Here is a 7214-nt window from a genome sequence, read left to right as displayed (position 1 = left end):
TCCGATTCTGCCATCGAGGAGGCCGGGCCTTTGAAGGTGACCTAGATGTGCCCAGGGATTCCTTACAAGCTTCAACATTTACTCCAGACAGCATCTGGCATTGCAAACACAACACTAGAGATTTGACTGGAGTGTTTCACCTTTTGCTATAAAAAGAAAAATTGATCCCTGGTCATTTTAAAAGCCGAATTCAAGCCCTAGAACTGGCAAAAAAAAAAAAAAAAAGAAAAAAGAAAAAGCTAAGAAAGCTGTTTAGAGCAAATGCAGGGTTAATGAACCAGGATTATAAGTGTGTGTGGGCATTCACAAGTGAAGGCTGTGCATGTGTGTTTGTCTGCATTGTGTGAACTCTATACATATAGAGCTGAGTGTGCGTGTGTGTGCATACACAAGTAGAGGCTGTGCATGTGTGCCACGTTCATCTGCACTGTGAAAACTCACATGTAGCGCTGTGTATGCGTGCATATGTGCTAATGTACTGCTTATGTGCTGCACTGTGAACTGTATGTAGAGCTATGCATGTGTGCATGCATGCTTGTGTAAGTGCATGTCTGCTGTGTGCACTGTGTACACTCATGTGTGGAGCTATCCATGTGTGCATGTGTGTTCATGTACTGTGTGTGTGTGCTAGATTGTGTGAACTCATATGTAGCCTATGTGCATGTATGTCTGATGTGTGCACTGTGTGGGCGCACGTGTACTATGTACGTGAGCATGTGTGCATGCATGCTAAGAGGTATCTGAGCAAAGTCCTCAGGAGGGACTTCAAGTGTTCAGGAAAGGGGTCTGGGAAGGTGGCTCAGTGGTAGAGCACTTGCCTCGCATGTATAAGGCCCTGGGTTCGATTCCTCAGCACCACATAAGCAGAAAAAGCCAGAAGTGGCGCTGTGGCTCAAGTGGTAGAGCACTCGCCTTGAGCTGAAGAGCTGAGGGACAGCACCCAGGCCCAGAGTTCAGGCCCCATGACTGACAAAAATAATAACAATAAATAAGTGTTCAAGGAAGGGGAGGTAGGCCATGTGACTCAGGAATACATTTTTCTGAAGACAACAGGAAATCTGTCAAGTCTAGGGAGTGACAAGATCCAATCGGAAGCTGCAGGGTGCTCAGTGATTAATGCGTCCTGTGTTTGTCAGAGAGGATCTGTGCTCAAAACACCGGTTCTGCCGATGCCGAGGCCACCCCCGCTGAGCAGGCTTCTCGGGGATCCGCAGGAGCAGCTGCGGAGACAACAATCCAGGCAGAAGGCTGGGAAGCTGGAGACGCACAGACAAGGTTGGACACTTTCTCCAGGGCTGCCTAGAGTCAGGCCTTGCTCGGCTGGGCTGGGCCCTGGCCGGGCAAACACGCCAGCCAAGGCTCCACGTCCCAGTGGCCCGACTCCAGCTACCTGGATGAAGGCAGGGCCATGTCAGGCTCGGACCCAGCTTGTCCGGGCTCTGCCATCTACTAGCTCATGTGACCCAGGACAAGACACACAGCCCAAGCATCAAGGGTCTCACTGAAACACGGGATACACCAGCATCGGTGGCGTGAACTTGACGTAGGCACCAAGCACAGCTCTGAGCTCCTCTCACAGGCGCTTGCTGCGTAACTCATCTGGGCCTCACAACCGTCCTGCAAGGTGGGGAAGGCCGCCACCCTGTCTTTTGAGATGAAGCTTGCTCACAGGACTCTGTGCTGTGGGAGCTGGCACCTGCCCCAAGGTCTACTTCTGCAGTGCACATTTCTACACCACTCCTGCAGTGCACACTTCTCTTCGCTAATCTTTGTGTGTGTGTGTGTGTGTGGCTAAGGGGCCTGAACTCTGGGTCTGGGCGCTGTCCCTCAACTCTTCAGCTCAAGGCAAGCACTCTACCACTTGAGCCACAGAACCACTTCTGACTTTTGCTGCTTATGTGGTGCTGAGGAACTGAACTCAGGGCCTTGTGCATGGGAGGCAAGCGCTCTACCACTGAGCCACCCGCCCAGCCCGCACACCACTTCTCGTACTGGCTCTGATGGATGAACGTGCATGGCTAAGAAAAGCTAATGAGCAAGCTCACAAGTGCTGCTGGAAAGTTGTCTGCATGGTCGCATCACTCAGTGTGGTACAGGTTTCAAAATCTCCATGTCTCTCCATTCTTTCACCCTCCTATGTAAAGGTCAAGGCCCGCTAATGACAGGATGGTCCCCACGTGTCACCCATGGCGGCAGCCTTCGGGAGCCCCGGGCCGGGTCCCAGGTGGCAACGTGACCAGGCGTGGCCCGGCAGGGCAGCCTCCTTACACAGCTCCCGGCCCCTCTGGGGGCCTGCCCTGCGCGCTGGCCAGCTCCCTGTCCACAGCGCGCCTCCTTCAGGCAGCCACATCCAATCGCACAGGGGCCGCCCCTGGCCAGACTCCCATTCACACCGCGGCCGCCCCCGGCCAGACTCGCATCCACACCGCGTCCTCCCCCGGCCAGACTCGCATCCACACCGCGGCCTCCCCCGGCCAGACTCGCATCCACACCGTGGCCTCCCCCGGCCAGACTCGCATCCACACCGCGGCCGCCCCCGGCCAGACTCGCATCCACACCGCGGCCGCCCCCGGCCAGACTCGCATCCACACCGCGGCCGCCCCCGGCCAGACTCGCATCCACACCGCGGCCTCCCCCGGCCAGACTCCCATCCACACCGCGTCCTCCCCCGGCCAGACTCGCATCCACACCGCGGCCGCCCCCGGCCAGACTCGCATCCACACCGCGGCCACTCTGGGCCGCAAGAGGCATGTAACTGCACTGTGTCCGCAAGCTGGATTCTCTAGGAAGTGTCCATGGCAGGGCTCCCCAGGGAGATTCCATTTCCAGTGCCAAAGGTTCACAAAGCAATTGAGGAAATAAAAGCAGAACACAAGATGGGACCTGAAATGGGAAGCACAGGAAACAGCCTGTGCACACTCAGGAGACGACCCTCAGCGAGCGGGGGCCAGCCAGACGGCCTGTGACGGAGGGGAGGGGCGAGCGGGGGCCAGCCAGACGGCCTGTGACGGAGGGGGGGGCAGGCGAGTCCCACACAAGGCACCCTGGGCATCCGGCTGGAAGGTTTCTGCAGTGAAGGACACAGGCATGAAGCTGAAAACAGCCTAAACTCCAGGAGATCTTTGCCAGCTTTATGTCTGATAAGAACTAATATTCAGAATAAAGAATGAGGGCTGGGAAGGTGGCTCAGTGGTAGAGCGCTTGCCTTGCATGCATGAGGCCCTGGGTTCGATTCCTCAGCACCACATAAGCAAAAAGAGAAAAGCCAGAAGTGGTGCTGTGGCTCAAGTGGTATAGCGCTAGCCTTGAGCTGAAGAGCTGAGGGATAACGCCCAGGCCCAGAGTTCAGGCCCCACGACCAGACCCCCCAAAAAATAAAGAATGAAACCCCCCAAAAATCAATAACTTTATTAATGGGAAATGGAGCTAGAGATTTCTCAGAAGCAGCAAAAACAACCAATAAACACATGAAGAAATGCTCATCTCTGAAAATAAATGCAAATTAAAAAAAAAAAAAAAAGATTTCTTCTCACCCAAGTAAGGCTGGCCACCATGGAGGGTGGCGGGATATGGGGGAAGGAAACCGGAACGCCTTGGTGGGGATGTAAGCTAGTGTATCCATGATGGAAGGTCATTTGGAGATTCCTCAAAGCACAGAGCATAGCACTAGTAGACTACCCATGGTCCAGCGGTGCCACTCATGGGCATTTCTCCAAAGGATCTCACGTGAGGATAAAGACACCTGCATATCCACGTTTCTTGCTGCACTATTCACCAAAGCCCAGATGCCCACAATGGATGAGTAGAACAAGAAACCATGACTCTCTATGGAACGGAGTGGTACGCATCCATCAGGAAGAATACTACGTGGTTTGCAGGGAAATGGAAATGTTCCTGGAAAACCTAGTTAAGTGAAGTAAGTCAGGCTCAGAGAGACAAAAGGTTGATGTTTTCACTCATATGTGGAAACCAGATCTAAGTTACAATCACACAGGAAAGCATGCATAGGGCTATGTACGTATATACACAAACAACCCACTTCCGCACCCAGCAGGGCAGCTGGGACGGGAGGGGGGGGCGGAGGGGCGGGGGTCAGTGGAGAGAGGGCAGAAAGGTAGGCGGAAACAGTCCTAAAGTTCAATGGATATAGGTGAAGACCGAGTCCACTAACTTTAGGGGATGAGTGGAGTTTGGGGAAATGGGTGAGAATAATGGAAGGGTGACATGGATCCAGATGCATTTCATAAACTGAAACCCCTTTGCACAACTAAAGATAATTAAAAAGGGAAGGAAAGGAGGAAGAAAGGAAGAGAAAAGGGAGGAGGGAGGGAGGGAGGGAGGGAAGGAAGGAAGGAAGGAAGGAAGGAAGGAAGGAAGGAAGGAAAGAGGAAAGGAAGGAAGGAAGGAGGGAAGGAGGAAAGGAAGGAAGGAGGGAGGGAGGGGAGGGAAGAAGGGAAGGAAGGAAGGAAAGAGGGAAGGAATGAGAGAAGGAAGGGAAGGAGGGAGGGAGGGAGGGAGGGAAGGAGGGAGGGGGAGAGAGGGCAGACAGGCAAGAGGAGGCCTTCACTCCCAAGCACAGGCAGGAAGCCAAGGAGCAGGCAGGGAGGACCCTGTGCACCTGCTGGGGGCTTTGTACACCAGGACTCCCTGGAATACACAAAATGTCTGATGAAAGTACATCCAAGAGAGAGGGAGGGGGAGGGGGATGGGAAAGGGGAGGGGGGGAGGCAGAGAGAGAGGGGGAGGGGGAGGGGAGGGGGAAGAGAGGGAGAGAGAATGGCCCTATGATGCAGTATCAAGCAAAATGGACAATTCACACTAAGAATTGAGAGGCAAAAGGCTGCGGAGGCCTGGAGTCCCGCGTTACCCGTCATCCCCGCCCCCGAGGGCCTGCCTTGGTGTTAAATGCAGTGCTGCAGAGCGCATTACCTGTCTTCTGTAACATGAGCCTCAGGACATCACCTTTACAGTAACAAGACCATTTTACCTTAAAAGCGTGGCACTGTGGAGTTCTAAGAGGTGTCGCTGGGTTCGTGAACTGGTTAAGCGCGTGGCGTCTGGCCTGCATGCTCTGCGTATCTCTCATTTGTGTGTGTGCTGTGAGCCGTTCTCTCCAGATCGCTCTTCACCGTGCTGGGTTCCAGGGAGGCCGGAGGCCCGCCAGCCCCCCGGGGCAGCTCACTGCAACTGCCCCACGTGGTCAGTTCTGAGACAGGACTGTCAGACCACCTCTGACGGTCTCTGAACACACCTGCGGCCTGGGACTTGTTCTTATCATCACCATCCTGCTCAGTCTCCTCTGTTCCCTACGTACTTCATGGATGTGACGCCTGCATCCGCTCAGCCTTCCTCCCTCCACTCCTGCGCTCCCGCCCCCCAAACATGTTCCTGCTTTGGGACCCGTTTTGGCTTTGCAATGCCCTCACAGGCTCTGCCCCTGCTTAACCTATGACCAAGAGCCCTGCCCTGGAGATGGCTGGAGAAGGACGGCGTGATAAACCCCCCTCTTCCACCCCCAAGTCTGTGTGGCATGCAGAGGCGGGCCGGAGGGCCAGCGTGACTGTCCCTGCAGGTCTGCACCAGACACTGCGGAGACGCTCGGGCGGAGGGCGGGAACGCGTCTGCCAGCAGGCGGGGGAGGCTGCCCTGGAGAAAGCCAGTGACAAAGGCGTCCAGTTTCTGGGAGTTACCTGGTGGGTAAAGACGGGATGCTGGCCGGGTCCTGGCACGGCAGCCCCGCCAGGGGGCGGGGGCCCCCTCCAACCAGGTGCCGACACCGTTTCTAAGTCTCCACCCCGGCCGGCCTGCGAAGTCTGAGGATGAGGACTCAATGTCAGTATTACTGAAATACGGGCATGGGGTTTGGAGGAGGCCGCTGGCGCTGCCGGCGGCCGGACTGGGGACGGATGGCACGTGTTTACTTGTGTGTCTGCACCCAGCCTCCGGAGAGGTGCCCCGGCCCCATGGCGCCCGGGTGGTGTTTAGACTGACTGCGGCAGCTTACAGAGGCCGGCGGCTCGAGCTCCCGGGAGGACACGGCACGGAGTCGTGCAGAACCAAGGCCCGCCTCACGGAAACTATGCAAACGTTTATAAACGCTGCAAAGTTAAACAAAACCCTTGTGCGCGCAGCGCAGGCCCTCCAGCTCACGCTGGCCGCCTCAGCCACTGTGCTGCGGGAGGCCAGGCCCGCTTTCCACTCGTCTCCTCCTGGGGCCTGGGCCTCGAGGAAGTGCCTGTTGAGCTGGACAAAAGAGACGGAGCGCCACTCCAGGGCCGCTCCCGGGAGGACTCACTGGGATGAGGGTGTCACTCCAGGGCTGATCCCGGGAGGACTCACTGGGATGAGGGTGTCACTCCAGGGCCGCTCCCGGGAGGACTCACTGGGATGAGGGTGTCACTCCAGGGCCGCTCCCGGGAGGACTCACTGGGATGAGGGTGTCACTCCAGGGCTGCTCCCGGGAGGACTCACTGGGATGAGGGTGTCACTCCAGGGCTGCTCCCGGGAGGACTCACTGGGATGAGGGTGTCACTCCAGGGCTGCTCCCGGGAGGACTCACTGGGATGAGGGTGTCACTCCAGGGCTGCTCCCGGGAGGACTCACTGGGATGAGGGTGTCACTCCAGGGCTGCTCCCGGGAGGACTGAGATTTGAGGTCAGTGTAAGATGCTCACAAGACCTCCCCTCAATCATGACTCCACAGGGGAAGAGTAAATAGGAAAAAGAAAGCTCAGGCATAAACTGAGCATTGTTCACCCTAGCTAAGACATGGAACCAACCCAGAGGCCCCTCAGTGGACGAATGGATGAAGAAAATGTGGTATATATACACAACGGAATTCTATGCCTCCGTCAGAAAGAATGACACCACCCCATCTGTAAAGAAATGGAAAGACTTGGAAAAACCTATGCAAAGTAAGCCAGACCCAAAGAGACTTAGGCTGCATGTTTTCCCTCACTTGTAACAATTAGAAAGCCTTTAGATAGTAAAAAACAAAACGTTACACTTGGACGTGATTAATTAACAGGACTCTATACATTCACACAGTGAGGACACTGTGTTAGCAGAGGGCCACAGGGGCTCAATAGCTATGTGCACATGACCACATAAAACGATGCTTGATCAGCCGGGCACCAGGGCTCACGCCTGTGACCCTGAGGATCGCAACTGGAAGCAGCCCGGGCAGGAGAGTCCGTGAAACTCTCATCTCCAATT

Source organism: Dipodomys merriami, unplaced genomic scaffold (genome assembly GCF_024711535.1).
Source record: "Dipodomys merriami isolate MVZ:Mamm:240054 unplaced genomic scaffold, mDipMer1.0.p SCAF_5, whole genome shotgun sequence".
In the NCBI taxonomy this organism is placed as follows: domain Eukaryota; kingdom Metazoa; phylum Chordata; class Mammalia; order Rodentia; family Heteromyidae; genus Dipodomys; species Dipodomys merriami.
The sequence above is the reverse complement of the archived record's forward strand: the minus strand, read 5'-3'. Positions refer to the sequence as shown.